At 35.0% G+C, this 25,318-nt stretch overlaps 1 pseudogene; it reads right to left on the bottom strand.

Moving 5' to 3' along the window:
• The window catches only part of LOC143584685 (sodium/calcium exchanger NCL2-like), a 32,849-nt pseudogene extending 8,568 nt beyond the window's left edge, over nucleotides 1-24,281 (bottom strand).
• Nucleotides 24,282-25,318: the final 1,037 nt, after the last annotated feature.

Below are 25,318 nucleotides of genomic sequence, written 5' to 3'. Positions count from 1 at the left end.
GATTGGTTTGAAACAAAAGTTCATAAGGAGAAAGATACTCAAAAGTTGGGGACGGTAGGTGATTGATTAGAAATGTTGATGTGGCAAAGGTATCATAGCATTAAGTCTTGGGTAGATTAAATGAATAAGAAGAACCCGAGCAGTTTCAGAAAGATGTCGGTTCTTTCGTTCGATAACTTCATTTTGTTGGGGTGTGTAAGGGCATGAACCAAGGTATTAAATTCCACAACTAGAGAGAAAGGTTGCCATGGAACCATGCATAAATTCAGGAGCATCATCACACTGAAATGCTGATTAGTTTTTGAAAACAGATTTTTGACTAAATTTTGAAGTGTCGAAAGGTGTCAATGGCTTGGGAGCGGTAGGTTAGGAGCATCATCACACTGAAGATGCTGACTAGTTTTTGAAAACAGATTTTTGACTAAATTTTGAAGTGTCGAAAGGTGTCAATGGCTTGGGAGCGGTAGGTTAGGGGATACATCCATGTAAATAGACTATAGTCATCGATAAAGATAATGAAGTAACGATAATTAGATCGTGATGTAATTGGGGAGGTCCCCAAATATCACAATGAATAATATTTAATGGTTGAGTACTTTCATTTTAGTGATAGTTTAAAAGGTAATCTGGTTGATTTAGACATATTGCAAGTCACACAGCTTTTATTACATTCTAAGAACAAGTAACAAAAGGAAAAGAAATACGACTAAAAACATTATTAGAAGGATGCCCTAATCAATTGTGCCAAAACATGTGACTCTTGGAAATCTGAGCAACGAAAGAGTAGAGCTAGAATGGTTGGAGGTGGTGGATGAGCGTCCCCTGCAAAGTATGTAAGATAAAACAAAATGTGAGAAATTAACGGAAATCGGGTTATCACGAACTAATTGTGTGATAGATAATAAATTTTTATAGAGATTAGGAAGGATTAAAACATTTTTTAAGAAAAGTTTATGATTGGAAAGGGTAAGTGTGGTATGTCCAATATGAGTTATTTTTAATGCCATACCATTAACCACTATTACTTCTTCGGAACCAAGATACGGAGTAACATGATCAACCATGTTAACATTAGTTTCCACATGGGTGGTAACCCCCGAATAGGAAATCCAACTATCCACTTCATCACATATTTCAGAAAAGGTTGGCATGATAGTAGTAACCAAAAAGGAGGTAGGAACAGTGGATAGCGACAACCGTTGGTTACCATCGGTTGGAGGTAGGAAGTTAGTTATTATCATGGGTGGAATTGGATGTTTTGTGTTCAAATAGATCAAAATGTGATAGGTCTTGAAAAAAGTAGGAAAAGGTTCGGATGAGATAGTATATTGGCATGATAATTATTTGTGAGTGAGTTGGTGGGCTGAAGGTTGGTGTTACTCAGGCCAGGGGAGCCCCATATGTTGATGTGTATAGAAGTTAGAAAAGGAGTTAGCACGAGGATCCATATGCATACGGTCAACATGGGGGCTAGGCTTTGGGTTGGAGTTGGAGGTAGGTGAATGGTGACCATAGGATGAATCAACCCGAATTTCATGCCGAAATTGGGTGGGGGAAACGATTGTATGGTGTCATGAAGATTGGTGTGATATGCTGGAAACAGTGGTGGAGACCGGCGAGAACTAGAGGGGCAAGCGCGAACCCTATAGGTGGTCAGTCCACCACGTCGATTGTCTGTATAACGGCTGAAAGTATGGTTGTTGTTGCGGGAACCAGTGGAGGAATCAGATTGGGTGTAACAATAGTGACAAGTAGGTGCTTCATGACTTGTCTTCTTGAACATTTGACATAGATTTCGGAGTTGAAGATTTGAGGGTGAGTGATTGTTATTGGTGGGTGAATTGTTATTATTATTGGAAGCCGCCATGGCGACAAGAGGTATGCGATTTTATTGTTGTTGATGGAGATGTTCCTCGTACACAAATAATTTGGATCGTAACTAGTCAAATGAGGGTGGAGTTTCAGACTTCTCAATATTAAGGACAAAGACATCAAAGGAAGGTGAATTGAGACCAAGGAGAACTTGTGACACGAGATCTTCATTGGTGACTGGGTCACCAACGGATTACAACTAGTCAGCCAATTTTTTGGCTGCATCAGAGTAGGTTGTGATGTTTTGATTATTCTGTTTAAGAAGTTGAAACTGAGTTTTGTATTGAGATTTCTTGGCAAACACCTGATCGAAAAAAAAGGCTTCTATAACGGACCAAAGTTCAGAGGTAGTGGCGGTACCCACGGTGAGATGTTCAATGGAGGGATAAGAGTGGTATTAATACAACCACAAACATATCCATCGTTGCTATCCCACTCGGTGTGGTCATCGGTGGAGACCGAGGGTCCGGGTGAGATGTGCTCGAGGAGACCCAGTTCTTAGAATAGTATTTGATGCTTCCATGAAAGAAAGTTATCGTGGTTCAATCGCACACTAGCGGAGTTGAAGATGTTAGTAAGGGGAAAACGATGTGGACTGGATGGATGATTTGGATGGGGGGGTGTTATTACCATAGGTTGTCATGGCATATGGAAAAAAAGATGTTTTCAACAGTGATTGATTTGATGTCTTGATACTATGCATATATATATATATATATATATATATATACTACATGAGAAGATGAAAGAATATAGAATAAATTACAATTAAGATTACAATTAAGAGCTCATAATAACTAAAATTAAGGTAATGAGATATTAGTGACATAGTTTATGAGAATGTTAATAGGATGTATATATAAAAAGTACGATTCATAGATTAGGTTAAACTTGTAATATATCTTATATGCAACGATAATAAATCAAGTATAATAAACGTTCCTAGAGGAGGCTGAGTGGGCTTGGGGAAACCGTTCAAACAAGCAATATTTTAGCAAATACTCTAGCAACTCTATGCTCTTAAATTTTTTTAAAAAAATCTATATTTTTCCCGAGAATTAAGAGAACTCCAAGACCTATAGCTATGAAGAAGTGGTGTTAGCAAACACTTGGTTTTATGTTTTCGATAACTTGGACCCCATGAAACAACCTACGTTGGGTTTTTGGCAAAGAGTTTTCAACTATTTTATGCAAGAGAGAGGATCAAGAGATCGAAACTTGGGCCAAATGTATTCGTAATAGCAAAATATGGAGAATACTTTGGCAAAGAGTTTTCAACTATTTTATGCAAGAGAGAGGATCAAGAGATCGAAACTTGGGCCAAATGTATTCGTAATAGCAAAATATGGAGAATACCAGCCTACGCAAGCAATCTAAAGACACTTAGATGGGGATTCTAGTGTTTGAAAGAACCCGTGTGACATCCGTCAAATTTCCATATTTGTAACTCGATCCATTTTGTTATTCAATATAATTTAATCTGTTATCCAATCAATAAATCAATGGAAATTCTATGTTACCATTTATGTTGTCATTACATGTTGTATTCAAGTTTTATACAAGTTACATATGTTATTTTGGTTATATTTTAATATATAAGCGTGGTTAAGCAAGGCCAGGGGCTAGAATTGTCAAAAATCTAAACTTTCTAGTCTCGTTGTGGCTAGCGACGAGCGACAGTTTGTACTCCGGCATTTCGTGACACGATAAGGGTAAACCCCTTACGCGCGCGACAAGCAACTCAACGCATACGCAGTGACGCGACTCTGATTTCGGTTATGAGCTAGTCATCTGACTTGACTCATAATGATAACTCCCTATAATCACTAGTTTTAACCTCTAGAATGGTTTTGAGTTGTTTCCTATGCATCTAGGCACTCCTTTGACTCAAAACATGTTTTGCAATCATCTATAACCCCCTATTTTGACTCTAACATTCAATACCAAACCAGTTGAGGAGAAAATGAGGTTATACTCGTCTTTCCATAACCTTTTTGGGCGTCCTTTTTATCTGTTTTCACTCTCAACTGCTGCAAAACTCTCTGAAATCCAATTATCATTATACTAGGGCTTGAAACTTCAACATCCGAATTTCCATTTTTGCACAATCTAAATAGGTCTTAGACATCCATATAATGCAATTAGTGATTAAATTCTTGTTTTGGCCTTTTTTACGATATTTTTGTTATTGTTTAATCGTTACATACAATATACTAATAGCGTTTGAACTAGTAAAAATTTTTATTATACAAATTAATTTGTGGTCATAAGAATCATCATATGGATGCTTGGGCATCATACACATTCATATACATAAATTCCATATTGTTACACAAAATGTACAATATGTCAGTTAGGGGTGAGCAATTCGTGATTCCGAACCTCCACAACCGGGAACCGGAACCGAATCGTATTTTTGTATTTCGGGTTCAGTTCTGGTTCTTAAATTTGGACGAAAATGGTTCCCGGTTCGGTTCCGGTTAGAACCGGCGGTTCCAGTAATAGAACCGCTAGAACCGGGTTAGATTTAAACTTTGAAGATTATATTTAAAATCTTATATCTTTAGTAGGCTTTCAACTTCCATGTACTAGCGACCATCCACGTTCTCACTTTCCCGGTTATATAGAATCCCTTAATGATAAACATCTTCCACTGCCCTAAATATGTTTTAAGATATAATTGTTTTCTGTAATATTTTGAGTCATTCTAATCTATTCTGAATCCCATCTATTAAAATATAATATGTTGATATGATAATGTTTTATTTTCTAGATTGTAGCTTGTTTCTTGCACCTTTTAATAGTTTATATTTAGATGTTTAATTGAAAATCGGTTCCAACAAGAACCGTTTACACAAGAACTGTTTAACTTGATTCTGAACCGGACCAAAACCATTAAAAATACGGTCTAGGTCCGGTTCTTACATTTATCATTTAATGGTTTCGGTTCGGTTCAATTTTGAACCGTTGCACAACCCTAATATATATAGTTCACATTTTTTTTGTCACGAAATGTGAATACATCGTGCTATGCAAACGATTCGCCCAAGTCCTTTGGGCGCAATGCATGACGGGCACTTAAAGCAACTGTTACGAGCTGAACCCGCGGTTGGTCATCCTTTCCACCGATTTTCGCCTTTTTTTTTGCTATTGGCCTCGTTTTGATGATATTTCGTGAATTTAGACAAGTCTCCATCATCATTATATTCTTAGATCTCTTCAATTAGACTAATTCCTTGATTTGGCCCATAAGACTCGCTCTTTGACTAACCTTTTTAACTAATTCATCTAACCTTGTTGTTAACGAATTAGTGGCTATATAAAAAGGTCTCTACCTCTGCTAAACACTTTCCATAACAAAATTCATGAAAATTCATCATTTTGCTCTCAAATTTTGGTGTTTTGCATACTTTGACTTATCAAAGTCAAACTTGTTCAATTGTTCAAGTTCTTCAAGCCTCTCAATTTAGTTTCACTTTTCAGGCAATAACAATTTTGTTTTATGTATAATACATCGTTTAAAACATCATACTTGTATCAACAATCTGTTGGGTCAATTGTTGTTTGGCCCAAGTGTAAGGCCCAACCCAAGAGTTAGGTTTATTATATTTGATAATGTATTGGCTAGCAAGTTAGGTTAGTCTATATAAACAGAGTTATGGTTAGACATTAGAGAGGGTGAGTTTGGTGTAACCGAGTTAGAGTTCATCAAGTGTCAAACCAAGTAAGGGTTTGAGGTTTGTAATCAGTTTTTTGAGTGAGATTTTCTGATTAATATAAACGAGAGTTATTCGTTTAATTCGTGTGTTGACTATCGATACGGGACTTGAATTGGTATCAGAGTCAAGTTCAAAAAATCGATAATCGGAGATTGGTGGCAGGCAACGGGTAGATTGTTTGTACGGCGACAACTAGGAAACAAGTTGGTTTTGGATCAGGGTGTTGGCTGGCTAAGAGTGTTCGGCGTGAAAAGGTTTTGATCGAAAATTGTTTGTGTGAGTTAATTGGCTTTACGGTTAAATAAATAAAAGGAAAAGTGGTTTTCTTTTCATCGAAGTTACAAGTCAAAGCTCCTATTTGGGTTTTAATTGATTGCTGTGGTTGTCTAGCATATACGAGAAGAAAAAGTTATTTTTGACTTTTGTGGACAAGTTTCACAGTATTCTTTTGTGTACAAGGAAACGCAAAAGTCAAAGGAGTCTTTTTTATTTTTTTTTGCGGTGACGTGAATTCAAACAAGAAAAATAAAACCAAAGGTTGGTTTGTTATTTTGTTTCTTGGTTAAGTTCTATTCAGTTAAACAAGATGGTTTAATCATTATTGTTGGTTTTATTTGAGTTGAACAAGACGGTTCAATTCAGAGTTTGTATTTTATTGGGTTAAACGAGATAGGTTTTAACCAAAGTTTGATTTAGTTTTCGAGCAAATGGGTTCGGTTCTGAAAAGTTGTTCAGACTGAGTTGTATGTATTTGTTCCAACGTAGTGGAACAAGGATGTTCGAAAACGTCAATGGCAGGTGATAAAGAAGAGCCGGTAATCCAACCCAAAGCGAGTGGAAAATATCGCTGCATGTTTCAAAACTTAACGGAACTAATTACATCACATGGGCGATTGTGGTGGAAGCGATCTTAGATGATCAAGAGTTATGGGAAGTTGTTCAACTGAATGAGGGTTCGGCTATTGATGCGAAAAAGAATAAAACGGCAAGGTCGTTTTTGTTCCAAGTTATGGAAGGTAATATTCTTCTTCAGGTTTCTCAATACAAGAATGCTCGAGAAATATGGGCGGATTTGAAGGCACAGTTTGATGGGGCTGAGCGAGTTCAAAAGGCTCGACTGCTAACGTTGAAAAGTGAATTTGAGAAACTCAAGATGGCGGAAGACGAGACTGTTGATCAGTTTGTGGGAAATATAACCGGTATGGTTTCAAAGGCAACAGATCTTGGTCACGTATTCAAGAAAGATGTATTGGTGAAAAAGTTACTTGACGCGGTTCCAGACAAATACTTCAACTTGGTAGCCTCAATCGAGCAAACGGTTGATCTCGATAGTATGAGGTTTGAAGATGTTGTTGGAAGACTTAAGGCGTTTGAGGAACGTCTACGAGGGAGAGAACGCGCTTCAAATTCACAAGGTTAATTACTTTTTAATCGGACAGAAAGTAATTACAAAGGGAAGTCATATGATCAGTCCAGTAGCCGAGGTAAGGGTTGGCCGAGTTCACGGGGACGTGGAAAAGGCCCTGAAAACGGAGGTCTATATCGAGATGATGAAGATCAAGATGGTTTTGACAACCGAGATAGTCAACATCGTGGGTCAAGGTATACGGGTCAAAGAAAGGATCGTCAATGAAGAAGGAAGGATATTTCACAGGTTCAGTGTTACCGTTGTGATGAGTTCGGTCATTTTGCATCTTCGTGTCCGGAACGTATGAAGAAAAAGGAAGAATCTAATTTGAACAAAATTGATGATTTTGATCCAAGTTTATTTATGATAAAAGGAGATCAGAAAACGGTTTTTCTGAATGAAGATGGTGTGATTCTAAAGTGTTTCGAAACCGAGCCGATGGAAAAAGATGTTTGATATCTCGACAACGGAGCATCGAATCACATGAAGGGTAATAAAGCGTATTTTAATGAATTGAATGAACAAGTCACGGGAAAGGTGAAGTTCGGAGATGAATCTTGTATTGATATTCGGGAAAAAGGGTAGGTCTTAATTGAAGGAAAAACGGGGGAGCAACGTTTGTTGACCGATGTCTACTACATTCCGAGCCTACAGTGCAATATCATAAGTCTTGGTCAAGCAACGGAAGGTGGATGCGAGATTCACATGAAACACGATTTGCTAACCATTAAAGATGATATAGGTAAGCTTTTGATGAAGGTGACAAGGACCAAGAATCGATTGTACAAGATCAATCTCAAGATAAAAAGTCCCGGTAAACGAACTATTATTGGAATGAAGAATTTTGCAGGTAGGGATCTTCAAATAATTGGACTAAAAGAAGACGAGCCGGTAACGAGTCAGATTCCAATCAAAGATCTAAGTTCCAAAATTCAAAGTCCAAAGAAGAGAGTTCAAGAAACTAAACGCGTGGTCAAGGAAGTGATTCAAGTCCAAGGGAAGGCGTCTAATGATCAAACGAAGCAAGTGTGTCTTCTAGCCAAGTTGAGCCGAAAGAACATTGCAAGAGATCATGAAAATCCTCGGGAGAATCATGAGAATGATGACAAGCGTGAAGTTGAAGACACGTCTATTTCGAGTAGGAAATTAAGGGGTGAGTTGGGTGACTCGGGTACAACAATTGCGGGGGTGATTGTTGGGTCAAGTGTAAGGCCCAAACCAAGAGTTAAGGTTTATTATATTTGGTAATGTCTTGGCTAACAAGTTAGGTTAGTCTATATAAACCGAGTTATGGTTAGACATTAGAGAGGGTGAGTTTGGTGTAACCGAGTTAGGGTTCATCAAGTGTCAAACCAAGTTAGGGTTTGAGGTTTGTAATTGTAACACCCCGCAACCGCAGCGGAAACGTAAACGGGATGCGACAGACACATCTGATATCAACCACATTGTTTATAAAGAAAACTGAATGCATTAATATACTTCAAAATTACATTATCTCATCTTTCCGCCTTATCTACCACTAAATACAGAGCCTACAAACAACATACCACAATACCAAGCAAGTTACACTCACGATCAAGCCATTTCTTTCATGGTTACGGTTATGATACTAAAACAAAGATTTAACCGTAAAAATTCGTTTTCGGTTCGTTTAACTCCTTTCTTGGACCAAGATCCCTTGTATAACCCGTATACATCACTTGATCATGCAAGAATCGGTTTTCATCTTTGAAACCTCATTTTCTTACAAACAAACTCAAGAAACGAAGATGGAAACGTATATAATTCGATCATTACCTTGTTTTTCTTGCTCCAAATCTCGGTTTTTAGTTCATGAAATTGAGAGGAATTGATGAAGCTTGTGGATTGTTGATTGAAAAAAGAAAAAAAAAAGAAAATGAAGGCCAAGGGGGCCGATCGGAAGTCATAAAGGGTGGGGTGGGACCCACATATTCATTCTTGGCCACTCATTTGGATTTACGTAATCTGGATAATGTTTTGGATAATCTGGTTCAGTTCGTTTTTCGGTTAAACGTTTAATTCGGCTTAAAATGAGGCTAAAACGGTCGTTTTTCGGCTTAAAAATGAAATTTATATAAAACCGATTTAAAAACTTCAAAAACTTAAACCATGACTTTCATTAACTTAAAACATCATATTATTAGTTATTACGCATCTTTTTCGGCTTGATCGATCGTCTCTTGCTCGGTTTGGTATTAAAGGTTTCGTTTAACGTACCGACGTACTATTAAATCGAAATCCTTTTTCTGTGCTTTAATCCACTTATCCCGAAGCTTTAATACTTCGTAACATCACTAAATATCATATATCTCGTCTATAATTGAACCATCGATTCATTCGGGTTTCAATAACTATCGATCGTTTGATCGCATATTCAATACGGTGAATTATATATTCACATACAATCAATACAATGAACCATGTATTCTCGTATAATTACCATGGTAACTCATGTACCCGACATTACATATGACGTAACTAACGTCTACCGGTTAGGGTATACCTGGTTTCGTCGGAATCGTTACATTCTCCCCCCGTTAAGAAATTTCGTCCTCAAAATTTTACACGCCCTCTATCTCCCTTCGAGAGAAAGGTGGGGGTTTTTCCTTCAGAATTCAACCTCGCGTTACCAAGTATAATCTGGTCCTCGCTGTTAATTCCACTTAATCTTAATTAATAAAGCTTGGTATGTCCAAACTGTTTAGTTTTCCCGTCTACTATCTCTACGGAATTAGTTATGATATCAAGCATGTCTTCTATGAGTACCTCTATTACTAGTACTTTCGTTGCCTCATCGCTTAGGCACTTTTCAATTCGTATACATGGCAAAATATCCTGTATAGTACTTAGCCCCTAGAGTACTTTAATCGATAAACTAAATGACCAACCATGGAGATAGTTCTCATGGGGTCCAATTTATTAAGAAGCTATTTTCGGTTTTGCCAAACCTCATATCACCTTTCTCTAAGGTGATGCCTTAAAATGCCTTGTCACCTCTATTCTGGGACAATGGTTTCCTTTGAACGTTGGCATAAACCCTTTGCCAATCACGCGCTGCTTTCAACTTGTCTTAAATATTATAAATCCGATTGGTTGTTTCTCGAATCAATTCAAATTTTATGTCCTGACTGACGCCCATTTTTAATTTAACAAATTGGTGATAATTACTTCACCCATATAAAGCTTCAAGCTCTCGATGCTTCCTTCCCCGCCTTCCAATAATGGAAGTAGGATGACTATTTTGATCTGAGATAATTGAAAATGGCACTCCACGACGAGATACCATTTCACCATCAGGAATTTGGGCAAGAATTCATTGTAATTTATTCCCACTATCATTGGCGAATTTTCTGTCGTTGTGGCGTTCCCTAGGGTTTTCGGTGTACAGCCTTATCTCTTGTATAACTCAATATTCACCAACACACGTAACCATATCTTTCTCCAAACTCGACCATTAATAAAAATCCTTTCAGATATCCGTATCATCGATAGTCAAATCCGATCCCGGATGTATGGATTATTTCGATCTATGCGCTTCGTCAATGATTAATTCACGAAGGTCATGGAGAGTCGGGATCCAAACCCGATTTTTTTGAAGTAGAGAATTTAGTCCACGCGATGTTCGAAATTCTCCTCATTGCCATAAGATTCCTTCTTTTCCAATTGTTCCTCTTTCAACGTCTCACGTTGAGCGACTCGAATCAGGTCCGAAAGATTCGACTGGACTATCATCCCCAGTGCTCGCACTCGCAATGGCTTAATCCGATCTTTCCTACTCAAGACATCGGCTACGACGTTAGCCTTGCTGGGGTGATAACGGATGTCACAGTCATAATCGTTTAACGACTCGACCCTTCTTTCGTTGAATATGAGACTGCGGTCTCTTATCATCTATAAAATTTGTACATTTGCGTTGTAAAAAGGATTATGAGTTGGGTAATGCTAGAAATTCTTCAATAAACCGCTGATAATCTCCGGCTAGTCCTAAAAATTGGCGCATTCCCTATGGCGCCTTGGGTGACTGCCAATTTTAATGGTTTCTATCTTATTTGGATCTATGTGAAATCCTTGTTGCTTTACAACATGACCAAGGAATTATGCCTTCTTTATTCAAAATCACATTTCGAAAACTTCGCGTATAGCTCATCTTGCTTTAACACTTCCACAATTTTCCTTAACCGTCGTTCGTGCTCTTCCTTACGTTGCAAATATATCAAAATATCATCAATTAATGCTATGACAAATTTGTCAAAATAAAGTTTACCGACTCGGTTCATGAGTTTCATGAACGCTGCCGGCGCATTTGTTATCCCGAAAGGCATAACTAAAAATTCATAATGGCCGTAGCGAGTCCGAAACGCTGTTGTTGCAACGTCCTCTTCTTGGATTTTTCATTTGGCGATAACTATATCTAAGATCAATTTTCTAAAAATAAATCACCCTTTGTAGTTGGTTAAACAGATCGTTTACATCGAAGAAGTGAATACCTATTCTTGATCGTCACTTTATTCAATTTTCCGTAATCAATACATATCCTAACACTTTCGTCCTTCATTTCTCAATAACACTGGTGCACCCCATGGTGACTAACTAGGTCGTATAAAACCTTATCCAAAAATTCTTGCATTTCAGACGGTGCAAGTCGGTAGGGTGCTTTAGCAACAGGGCCAGCTTGAGGCATTAAATCGATTCTGAATTCGACCTGTCGGGTTGGCGGTAATCCAGGAAGTTTTTCTGGGAAAACTTGTGGAATTCGCGTACCATCGGGATATCTTCTATATGTTTTCTTTTAAATACTTTGGCAATCGCGTTTGTTAAGTATACCACGTCTTCTTGTCGTAAATATTATAACACCTCAAGATGAGATTAGAGTGGTAACATAATACCGTACACTTTTCTCTGTATCTAATCGCTTCATCGTCCGAAGGAGAGCTTCTAGTCATCTTCTTTTCATATTTGATTTCAGCTTCATGTTGAGTTAGCCAATCCATGTTAGCTGTTACGTCAAACTTCTTAACTTTACTGGTCGTAGGTCGATAAGGAAGGATTAATCGTTCAGAATAATAGGGCAATTCCGAACAATTTAGTTAACCATTAGGGATTTACCGTTAGCGATTCTACAGTATAGGGTTCTATGGTTTCACTAATCGGTATCTTTCCAAAGGGTAGGAGATTAACAGGAATTAACTACTATCGACGACCGTAAAAATATCACTGGTGCCTATTGATTTGAAATTACAACATACTTAATACCACCTTTGGATCATGACGTGCTTCATTCGAATTACTCCCATAAGTACGGCTCCTTGCTTGATCAGAGGTTGATGCTTGTCATGAGGTTCGTCTTCCAACGACACCTTGGTTCAACCTTGGGCAATTTCTCTTGAAACGTTCTGTATTGCCACATTCATAGCAAGTACCACTGTTTGGCATCCTTTGATTTCTTTGGATGGATTGTTATTGAAGCTGTTGGGTTCAGAGTGGTTGTACACGAATGGGTTGGGGTCGCCGGTTCACATGGCTTCAATTGGTTCTACAATTGGGGCATTACGTCCATCTTTACCACACCTGTGGCCTACTATCACTCGACATTCTTCTTCCTGCCGATAACCATATTTTCCACATTTAGGGAAGGACCTTTCATGCGGTTCATGTTTTCACACCAGAACTAGTCTTAGTATAATTCTGGGTTGTAGGACATACTTACTTATTCAAAAGCCCATCTTGCACTATACCTTTATCATTTCTCTTCTTCAACACTCGACGTCTCACCTAACGTCCTTCCAGTCCGCTTCCCATAGAGTCAAATATATCAATGCTGGCTTGTGACACAACCCTTCCGAAGGTTGTATGTTTTACAGGATTGACTATACTCGTTATCGATGGAGTTAGTCCCCGATATAGCGCTCACTTCGCTTAGTTTCAGGAGTAATTAGCCATGTTATCAGACATGACAATTCCTTCAAACGATTAGCGTGTTCTAAGTGATCAGCACACAACATTTCTATCTTCCATAGCTCAGTTTCCAACTCTGAACTCAATTACTCAAATAAAAGTGCTCTAGCACAAGAATTTTAAATTCTGACCATATCATCTGAGTAAAAATTTTCTAACTATAATTTTGTACCATCGTGTTCCATCACGACACAACATAATCTACCAACATATCTGTAGCATATTTCACTACACAATGTTTTAGACTCTTACCAATATCCTTAACCATTTCGATCTTTTCTATCCACTCGCTAATCTATTCCTCCCTTTACCATCAGTAACTATTAATGATTTCCTTACCACAAACAACAACATATCCTTCATACCGGATCTAATTCATTACGACTACTATCCATGTTTAGTTTATAACTAATACTTGTAGTCACAATAGTATCCGGTGGGACATTATCACTCTTAGTAATAACACTAAGAATTGGAAATATTCATAATCATGTGATTGCTCGATCTATAAGTCTGCGATCACATTTGCATCAACACTAGCAGTGATCTGTGATACAACATTCGGTATCATCATCTGCTATCTTTGAGCAATCAACTGAATCATATCAATCTCCATCATTGGAGTTACTCTTTTTATGTCATTCTGCCGTACTCATCCCGTACACAGTAATCAATACTAATCTCACCATATAACTCGTTACCAGCTCAATCATAACAACAGGTACACATACACACCAAATATTATCATATATATTACACATACCGGCATCTAGTATATATGTCCCACAAATATAATAACATATAGACTTAACCTGACGTCGGTTAACGTCTAAATATAGTTCATAACCCTTGTCACCATCTGACATATAGATCTTTCTCAACAAAAATCAATGTTTAATATTCATGATTTCAATATCCTTCTGCATGTCAGCATAACCGATACATGCTCACCGTGAGCACCAAATGATTACGTACCACGGAGTTATAATATCTGTGTCTATTTGTATATCCGGCATACACGGTATACCATCTACGAACGAACAGTCAACTATGCTATAATGACTCCAACACCTCTTTGTGTATGGGTAATCATTCTATTCGAGCATACATGGGCGTAGGCATCTAACGGATATAAGGATAACATAGGGAGTTGCAAGGTTCAAGGTAATCGCGCAACATGGGTTGCCTTCAAATATTATTAATTACTATTATGGGAAATTCTATCACTTGCTCAGTCAATGTCCTCAGGCGTTCTAGGTTCGTTGAAATCGGTAATTCTCGATTTGGAGATGGTATGACTCATATGTTTGAGAGTGAGAAATACATATATATATTTCTATACATTATTTTTTTATCTGCTGATTTATTATCAAATTTATTATTATTATTATTTTATTTATTTATTTACCTTAATGGAATAAGAATGGGTTCAGGTACGGATCCGTCCGTACGTGAGGGTCGACGGTTCGGGTGAACATCTGGGGTTATTAGGATATACGGTACCGGTGTTGGTAGGGTAAGGGATTCATCAATTTTGGTTGGGAGTGACGGTTACTAGATATTTCTGGTTAATGTCAAACGGAAGATCTAACTTGGTACTATCATAACTATAGCCCAATAAGTCAGACTCATTATCAACCGATGCTCTAGAAATCTCAGCATCCTCGGTACTTTTTATTATTTCCTTCCCCGGTTCCTTATCCGGGTCCTATTTCTCAATACTTGTACCCACAAGATACGCACATATGTATATACACCTTAGCACGTATAAATAATATTATATACTTTACACATATGTTGTCATTTTTACCTATTAATGTACCCCGTGACTTCCCCTGAATTCCCTCGTGCGGACAAGTCTGTTATTATGTTCCGGACCATAACAACTCACTTGTCCATCCAAGTTCATCCAGACCTCGTCACTATAAATTATTAGTTGATATTCAGATCCTATAATACTTGAGCTACTGGTTATATTTTAGGTATCTTTTAAAGACATCCTAATTCTTTTATAACCAATGGCTCTGATACCAAGTTCTGTAACACCCCGCAACCGCAGCGAAAACGTAAACGGGATGCGACAGACACCTCTGATATCAACCACATTGTTTATAAAGAAAACTGAATGCATTAATATACTTCAAAATTACATTATCTCATCTTTCCGCCTTATCTACAACTAAATAAAGAGCCTACAAACAACATACCACAATACCAAGCAAGTTACACTCACGATCAAGCCATTTCTTTCATGGTTACGGTTATGATACTAAAACAAAGATTTAACCGTAAAAATTCGTTTTCGGTTCGTTTAACTCCTTTCTTGGACCAAGATCCCTTGTATAACCCGTATACATCACTTGATCATGCAAGAATCGGTTTTCATCTTTGAAACCTCATTTTCTTGCAAACAAACTCAAGAAACGAAGATGGAAACGTATATAATTCGATCATTACCTTGTTTTCTTGCTCCAAATCTCGGTTTTTAGTTCATGAAATTGAGAGGAATTGATGAAGCTTGTGGATTGTTGATTGAAAAAAGAAAAAAAAAAGAAAATGAAGGCCAAGGGGGGCCGATCGGAAGTCATAAAGGGTGGGGTGGGACCCACATATTCATTCATGGCCACTCATTTGGATTTACGTAATCTGGATAATGTTTTGGATAATCTGGTTCAGTTCGTTTTTCGGTTAAACGTTTAATTCGGCTTAAAATGAGGCTAAAATGGTCGTTTTCGGCTTAAAAATGAAATTTATATAAAACCGATTTAAAAACTTCAAAAACTTAAACCATGACATTCATTAACTTAAAACGTCATATTATTAGTTATTACGCATCTTTTTCGGCTTGATCGATCGTCTCTTGCTCGGTTTGGTATTAAAGGTTTCGTTTAACGTACCGACGTACTATTAAATCGAAATCCTTTTTCTGTGCTTTAATCCACTTATCCCGAAGCTTTAATACTTCGTAACATCACTAAATATCATATATCTCGTCTATAATTGAACCATCGATTCATTCGGGTTTCAATAACTATCGATCGTTTGATCGCATATTCAATACGGTGAATTATATATTCACGTACAATCAATACAATGAACCATGTATTCTCGTATAATTACCATGGTAACTCATGTACCCGACATTACATATGACGTAACTAACGTCTACCGGTTAGGGTATACCTGGTTTCGTCGGAATCGTTACAGTAATCAGTTTTTTGAGTAAGATTTTCTGATTAATATAAACGAGAGTTATTCATTTAATTCGTGTGTTGATTATCGATACGGGACTTGACAATCCATTTGGTAGAGGTGTATGTTCAAAAAAATCAAACTCGGTTCGCTTATACAACCGTTCAGTTAAGTTTGAGACTTTTACATATTCAAGTTTTATAAATTAGTTATTTCATCTTAGTAAAATCTTTTCAATATTTTTCTCATGGTTGAAGCAAACCTGACTTAATGTCGAGTTTGTGTCCGATCAAAACCGAGCTACTCGCTTAATTTATTTTTCTTACATTTTAGGCACGTTTCACCCTCTTTGAATTGAGTCATGTACATTGACTTGACTAATCACTATTATAAAAACTTTTATAAAATTAAAACTTAACAGATTATACTTTACAACCAAAAATCTAGAACAATTATAAAGTAAATATTTATTTTCTTTGCAAAATGTTTAAAATCCCAAACGATGAGTTGAATACTCCATTCTTTTTCAGTTCCTTTTGTTTCATCTTGAACTTTCATTGAACCTAGAATGTTTTATATTTTCTAGATCACTCGTTGAACCAAATTTGTCTGCTTCACTCATCTAAGCGCATCCTTCATCTTTAACTCGCTTAGCATATCAAGTGAGTTTTCATAACTCCCTTTTTCCATATTTTTACATTGTTTTGGGTGTAGTGAGTTACAAACTTTCATTGTTATTTCATGATACATGTTTGCAAACCAATTCACACTATTGTCTAGCATGTTACTTTTTCTTCATATTGTTTATGATTTCTGTGAATTTCATGCTAAATGTTTATCGCTTTATGGTGGAAAAGACTCATGCACTCATACTTAAAGTGGGAGGGTCCGACGGGTGGTAACCGCACTTCTTAGTAATTCGATTACATGTCGAATAAAACAGAGGTTTTCATCTATCCCTAGTAATTTGACATTGTGTCAAATAGAACATGAATTTTTTTTTTCATTTAGTTTATGTTGAAACGCTACATCATGACAAGTGAATTGTTATTTTTTTTTTCATGTTACGTATAGTATGGCAAACTTATGAATTATCATCAACTTAAATGTTGACAAAAATATATTATTTTAAACGTGCTATAGGTTGATTAAATGCAATGACAAAGAAAACGTAGTTGGTCTGTTAAGGTTATTATTAACGAATATTGCTTGTTTCTTTATTGATATAATGCTATTTACTTTTCAAGACAAATTGTGTACTCTAGTTTAATTTTGATAAATTAAATATTATTGTCACTTTAATAGTGTTGTGAGCGATAAAGAATCTAAGTACGCCTGATGGATAATCCGTCGTCGACTGAGGTGTTATAGACTACACAAAAGCTTAAGTGAAACTATTTACATTCAGTAACTCGTAATAACACACAAGTACCAAGACAATGCTTGTTAACTTAAAAACCCTGTTTATGGTTTAAAATATGTGTTAAGGGATTTACTAAGCAGATTAAATCCAGCATAAAAATGATAATGATCATAATTATAAGAAGAGATGAAGAATGCAAACCGGTTAATACTTGTATTCCTTACTTTGCGTGGTTCATCGAACTCCCTTTTGGCACAGATGAAGCATACTCCCCATATAAGTGTGAGAAGTAACATTGACGATCCAGCTAGCAAGCTAACACCGATTACAACGTAGTCTTGAGCATTTTCTTTACTAATCGATAGGCCATTTACTATATATCAAACAATCAAGGGTACAAATGTTAGAAAATTGTTCTTTAGCTTGAAACTTGAAGCAATCACATTTTTGCAAAATATCAAAGGAGGGAAAGAGGAGGATGAGATTTTTAAAATTTTGTCCATCCAATGAAAAACGTTAGTTTTAATTAGACTGAATTACAATTTTTGTTCTTTAAACATAGCCGATTTATGAATTGAGTCTTTTAAAAATTTATTTTTACTATATGTCCTTTAAATGGAAAATTGTCTCGTTTTTATTCCTTTCCACTAAGGCTAGTTGTTATGCCTTCATGCCAAGGCGTTAATATGCCATGTCACCTTTTTTTTGGCCGCCAAATCATGCAACCAATTTTAATTTCGGCGCCATCAAAGCGCTTATATATTCACAGCGCTATTAATGGTTTTTCAAGGGGTTGAGGCGGTGATCACTGCGAGGTGTGAGCCCAATTTCTACTAATATACGAAAGATTATACTAGAGGACAAAAATAGAAAGTTTATGTAAAACTATGTATATCTAGTCAAGGGTAAAGTTAAAATACAAAGTACAAGAAAAATAAAAAAAAAGTGAGAAGAATTTTAATCCATTGATCTTATATTGTATGGTGAAAATTAATTTAAAAACAAAGAAGGGCATTAATTAAATAACCCATTTATGATTACTTTATCTCTCCACATGCAAGGCATGTCAATTCCTCCATCATTTTAAAACGTCTATAACTTTTTCATACGACATTTTTTTAGAATTTTTTTCACCATAATAACAATCGTTTTTTATCTTTAATATGAATATCATATTGTTATCTAAAATTATAAAAAAAAAGTTAGCGGGTTTTTATATATTGTGTTATTTGGTTGTCCGTTGTGTTTTTTAATAAAACTTTTCTATGCACTGTGTTATATATTTTGGTCATTGTATTTTTCAATTGGTACACATATTAAAGATAAAAATTAAAAATAAAGATTACGTCATTGTGTTTTTTTGTTCGTCATTGTGTCTTTGTGCTCAACATTCACTTAATTTAAGAAAAATAGTATTATGTTCAATGTGTATTACGTTCAAGTCATTGTGTAATATATAGATTTCATTATGTTTTACGTTTAAGGTCATTGTGTTATATATATTTACCATTGTGTTTTACGTTTCAGGCCATTGTGTTATATGTATTATTGTGTTTTACGTTTTAGGTTATTGTGTAATATGTATTACATAATTTGTAGGTATTTTTCATTATATTTACATATTATTACAGAATGGTGTTATTAGTATTTAAAAAAACACAATGATCAGTTGAAAGATATAATGGCTAACAAACATAATAACAAACAGAAAGACACAATCAGTAAGTAAAAAAGAGACAATGTTATAAAATTAATGTTTTTATATATAACAAAATTATACTCATATTAAAGATAAAAAAATGTGGAGATAGAAAATGTGTACTATTACTTTTATACAATTTTTTTTCATATGGTCCCTATTTGACACATGTCAACTAATTATGGTTTCTCACAGTTATTATTTTTGTTGACCCTTGTAGAATAACTCAACTCATCTAGACAAAAGTTTTCAATGTTCTATTTTCTATTTATTATTATTAAATTTTTTGCATTATTATTTTTAGTTTTTTAATGTTATATTATTGTTACTTTCACTGTTTTTCCTTAAGTAAATTCAGTTTATTTAGATTAATATTTTTGTTTGCATTTTAATAAAAAGGATAAACAAGAATAAAACTAAACAATGATTAGGAACTAATTGTCTGCTAGTTAAACCATAAACGCTAGTTAAGATATTGACTAGTTAAAATTCACTATATACGTGTCAATGATGTGGCGTTGACGTATCGTTTTAACTAGCAAAACTTGTTAAACCATAACAAATAGCCTAATGGTCACCCAAATGGTTCGTTAAGTGAAAGCATGTGAAGGGCATGGGATAGGCAAAATGATCATTTCAACTTTTAACTAAAATACCTCTTAATTTTAAAAATAAAACAAATTAAAAAACCAACTATAATAGGTAATGAGTTTAAACCCGTTCAAAAAATAAAATAGATGGACCCATTTATTTTTTATTATCATAAAAAACCTATATCTAAATTCTTCTTCATCAAATCATCACAACAACCTTCTAAACTTCTTCATCTCTTGCGGCACAACAACAAATCATCTTCATCTATGGAGCATTATATAAACCATGAACACCATATTTTACAGCACAACAACTTCGCTTCCTTTAGTCTCGGTCCAATACCGCCACCATCCCCAGACCCTTCTCCGGCGAGCCACCACCAGTTTCTTCTCCGACGAGCCACCACCAAAAACACTAATCTTTATCCGAGTTGTCAATGATGGAACCTCCAACCCCTAAGCATAGCTTTTATTTTCCAACTTCATATATCTGAATCAACAACAGATGGGCTCACATATCTACAGCTAACCAAATGCATATTCAACTCATAACGTCCCGTCATTGTTCTTTCTAGGGTTTCAATTTCAAATGTAAGATATTACGAGCATAATGCTCATCATTCCTTACAGTCCAGGGCTTGAAACATGCGTCTTGCTTCCAGATCCGATACACTTGTCTCTGTAAACTCATCTTCTTCTCCTGCGGTTGACGAGGAGGAAGATATGAAATCTTGGAAGTATAACTTTGTGATGAAGTTGCAGGATATGGTAAGTGGTGATGTTGTAGTTTCTCTATGTCTTTGGTTAATTTTGTTTGTTTTTCTTTATTAACTGTGCTGGTTGGCTGTGAGGTGGTGGTGGTCTTGTGTTCAAGTGGTGTGTAGTTGATTTGTAGAGAGAAAAAAAAGAAAGGAGACCGAGTATAGATAGAAAGAAGAGAGAGAGAATTTTCTTATTCTAATATAGTAAAACAACTATAGATACTTGTCATTTTTTGGTTATATCTCACAATTCTTTTCACTCCATAACTAAGATCTTAATTATGTAATAAATCAATAATTATTCACTTTTCTTTTATATTTTATTTAAATATTATATATATATATATATGTAAAAATAAATATTAACATATTATTTTACTATATATTTCAAAATATTTGGTGAAATCTAAAAATCAACAACAAACCATGTTTGTCAAAGATTGAAAAGAATATAATTTCAAATGTTATCATTACTATTACTATGTATATTGCAGAAGAGTGTAAAGAAAAACAAAACTCGAATATGTTCTCATTTTACAAAGTAATTTTTTTAATCATTAAGTTATAAATATATGCTTAAAAGTCGATCCATTTTTTAAAAATTAATCCGTTTATCTATTGTTATTATTATTATTGTAGATTGTCGTATAAATTTATAATTATAAGTATATGCTTTAAATCTATCCATTTATTTTTTCGGTTAATTTAGTAAACAATATATATGTTAAACTATATATATATATATATATATGTATATATATTTTAAAATGTAATGATAGTATATACCAATCAGTTTCAGACATAACAAAGTTTATCATATTTAATTTCTTAGGATTCTTTATCAATGATTGTTTCGGGTTTTTTTGTGGAACTTAAATTCGATTTTTATGGGTCAAAAGTTCATAAATAGAGATTGTTTGGTTCAAGTTAACTACATTTAGGTCAAAATTCGTTACGGGTCAAAAATTGAAAATCTGAGTATTTTTAAAGTTTGAGAATGAAAATAGGTTTATCGTCAAATTTGTTATGGGTTCAAAGTTTTGACTTGAAAATGTCAAACGAATGAAAGCTAGAATTTTAAACATGATTCGGGTTTCAAATTTATTTATAAGGGAATTTTTGAAAATAATTAAAATGTTCAGGATTTAATAAATTGACTTTTTTTCCATCGACTATTTAAATTTAAGAAAAGATTGTGAACACTTCGACATGCCACCCTCATGCCTATCAATGCTTCTAATTGTGATCAAATTTGAAATATTTGTGTCAACATTAACTTTTCCTTCAGTTGTGATCAGAACATTGTATGTGAAGTATGTCATGCAAAACTATGATCAAATGAAGCATAGCATTCACAAAATTGAATGGTTTAACATGTTATTTTTTATATTATCATTATGACAAAGTCGAGAAGCCCCCCAAAACTTATCAAAATCATTTTCATTATATAGCTTAGAAAAACATAGTTCTTGAAGAACATCCGTCGTTACTATTTAATGTTCGCATTTCCTTCGATGAGTGATAAGTTGATAAATATATCAAAAAAGGTAACATTGTTTTCGTATTTAAGTTGAGTGGTTAAAATTACTATCGTATGGGAAGTCTTATTTACAAAATTGGTTCATAACAAAAGTTATTTAAATTATACATGTATGACACCGAGAATAAAATTTTCAATAGAAAGAGCATTCTTGGGTACGTTTTTGCGCGTGCATTTTTTTAAGTTTATTTAAAACAAATCATTTTATGATAAAAATAAAATCAATTTATGTATACATAGTATAAATACAAACATAGATGTAATACATTTATATCATAAACGATATGCAATTATTTGTTTTAGTTGTAATTTTATATTTGGATTATCCTGTGTGTAACACATGCTCTAAAGCTCGTATATTAATAAATAAATATCTTTTAGTTTTTTAATATTAATGTATATTTTAGTTGTTTTAGTATATACAATTAATAAAGGATTGAAATTATTATTATTATACCCATCACACTTAAATTTGGCTTTTTAATGGTTAAAAGAATAAAAAACAATCATCATAATCAATCAATCATACTCAGTGGAATCCCACAAATAACAAAGCTATAAGTAGGGTCCGGGGAATGTGGGATATAGGCACACTGTACCTCTATCCAATGCGATAGAGATGTGGCTTCTAGGAAGACCCTCTGCTCTAAGAAACATATGTATGAGAGAATATAAGAGGGAACCAAAGTTCAACAGTAATATAATTGATAATAGCATGCAGTAAAAATAATAATACTAATACATGTATAGATAGAAGTATATAAATATAAAAAAAGAAAATAACATAATGGTGTGTGACCAAATAATAAGTAAAGGGAATCCCCTAAGTTATTTATTTTTCCCTAAAAATCCTTAACCTTAATTCTACATCTCCAAGAATCTCTATCCTAAACAATGTCCTCGGAGAGGTTTAGGTCTAGCAAATCATGTCTAATCCTTTCATCCCAAATCAATTTAGGTCGGCCTATACCACTCCTCTCATCTATAGTAATGTTTTCTACAGATCTAACATGATTCGCCGTATGTCTTCTCTTTACATGTCCAAACCATCTCAATCTCCACTCTCTTATCTTTTCGGATATGTTAGCTATCCCTAATCTCTCCCGACATACATAAATTGGATAGTTTAAAGGACAAAGTTTATAATTATGTCTTTAAATTAGAGAATCAAACAAGATTGAAAAATCCTTTTTAGAATAGATCGGAAAACAAAACATATTATTTAGATTTCCTCTTACAATTAAGATTGATGGATGTGTGAATCAATTGAATGGAAAAAAATAATTAATAATATTAAGATAATGGTTTCTTATTAAGCTAATAAGTGTAAGAAATATTACTATATCATATTCCACTCAAAAGGAAAGAAAGAAACGAGGTTGAATATATTGAATAGACGCTTAATCTTACATATATCTAAAATGAATCATTTCGAATCTAATATAAAGGATTTATCATTTGTAATGAACAATTGTACGTACGTATGTATGTGGTATGTAATTTGTATTATCTATGGTAAGTTGGGAGTATTCTATTAACAACACAATCTTTATTGTTAACTTATTTATATTAAATTAGTTATACTCCGTAATTATTAAATAGTAACTGTTGAAACAAATAAGTAAGTCGGAGTTATAGAATCAAACAATAATTTTATTTATAATCACAAGAAATATATTTCTGAACACTTTACTTTATAAAACAATATTTGTAACTACAGAAAAAAAGAAACAAAATAACACTATAAATAAAGAGATGGAAAAAGGAGAATTTAGGAGAGCTTACCAAAAAGTATCAATGAATCTGGAAGGACATCAATAACCTGGGATAAACTTAGAGTAAAAAAGTTTCTGCCAAACACACGAAATATTCGTACATGACTGCCGGCATAACACTGACTATGATACAAAAGGTACTTGTAAGTCACAACGAGGCATATATGACTTGCAAAATTGGTTGAACATGGCAAGAAACCGTATAGCCTACAATCTTCTTCAGAAGAATCCGTTCCTTTAAGGCGTAGAACAGATTCATCCTCTCGACCATCCGACACAAACTCTGCAGCATTATTCTGGAAGTGACGACTTTCCACTTTCCCCAACAATAGCAATGTAATGAAAACATAATAAAACACAGTATTTGCAAATATGTTTTTCATTTTTGAAAGTTGGTAATTGGGTTGAATGAAATTGAAACGGTGTATGATATTGTGCAATATATAGAAGTAAACGTTTACTTTTTGGAAGTCTTTTTTTAATTCAAATATTATATAGATTCTTCAAAGAATTGCTTCCACCATATTCTTCTGATTATTCTTTCTTTCGATGCTCCTATCCTCGCCACTTCATGATGTTGCGGTCTCAACTTGATGACTTACATAGGCAATTAAGGTGTTCGACGAAATTACGACTTACGTTCGGATAAGTTAAAAGTTGTTTAGTTGCATTTGGGTGCTTAAGTGGGTATTTTGAGTTGGAGTTCTACCCAATTTGCTTTATTTTGGAGTTATACCTTCCTCCTCTTATGCCTTAGCGGTTGTTGTGGGGTGCTAGATGGGGGTGAGCAACCCGTAGTTGCTCCCCTCCTTTGAGTGTGAGGGGTTTGGTCTTTGATTCTTGCTCTAACTCATCTCGAGTCGGGGTCTTTAGGGGTCCGTTGTCTTTTGTGATTTGTTTATTTTCTTTTCTCGTGTGTACATGGCTACCATAAAAAGAATTCGGAACATAAATACAGGAGGGCTTGGTCCTAGCTCCACTAACGGTTTAAGGCCATGCCCCTTTAAGCATTTCCGCGAGTGTAAGGATGGTAGACCTGGGTCCTCGGGGTTTTTCCGCCTACTTGAGCACATGCAAAGTACCCATTTCAAAACGGATACTCGGAAGAATATTTTAAAAGATGCTATCTCCAAGGATTTGGCCCTTTTTATAGATGTTGGGGAAGCCCTTCGGGCGGGGGATAAATGGTTTTGTGGGAGGTGCATGACATTGCATGCCCTTAGCAGGGGGTGCAAGCATGCTGATGTGTCTATTCTTTTTCTGTAGATTCTGGAGATGCTGGAGAATTCATCGTTGGGATCCAGAAACCTAATCGTGTGTCTGTGGATAGGGACCCAGGTCCATCTGTAGGAGTGGTTGGGGATGTATCCCTTTTGGAACGGGTTTTCTCCCTTCCCATTCAAACGGTTAAGAGCATCCC

The sequence above is a fragment of the Bidens hawaiensis genome, unplaced genomic scaffold, assembly GCF_021521415.1.
Source record: "Bidens hawaiensis isolate Kalapana, Puna unplaced genomic scaffold, B.hawaiensis_p1.1 tig00033228_1, whole genome shotgun sequence".
Classification (NCBI taxonomy): domain Eukaryota; kingdom Viridiplantae; phylum Streptophyta; class Magnoliopsida; order Asterales; family Asteraceae; genus Bidens; species Bidens hawaiensis.
Note: the sequence above shows the minus strand (reverse complement) of the source record. Positions and strands in the feature narration are given on the sequence as shown.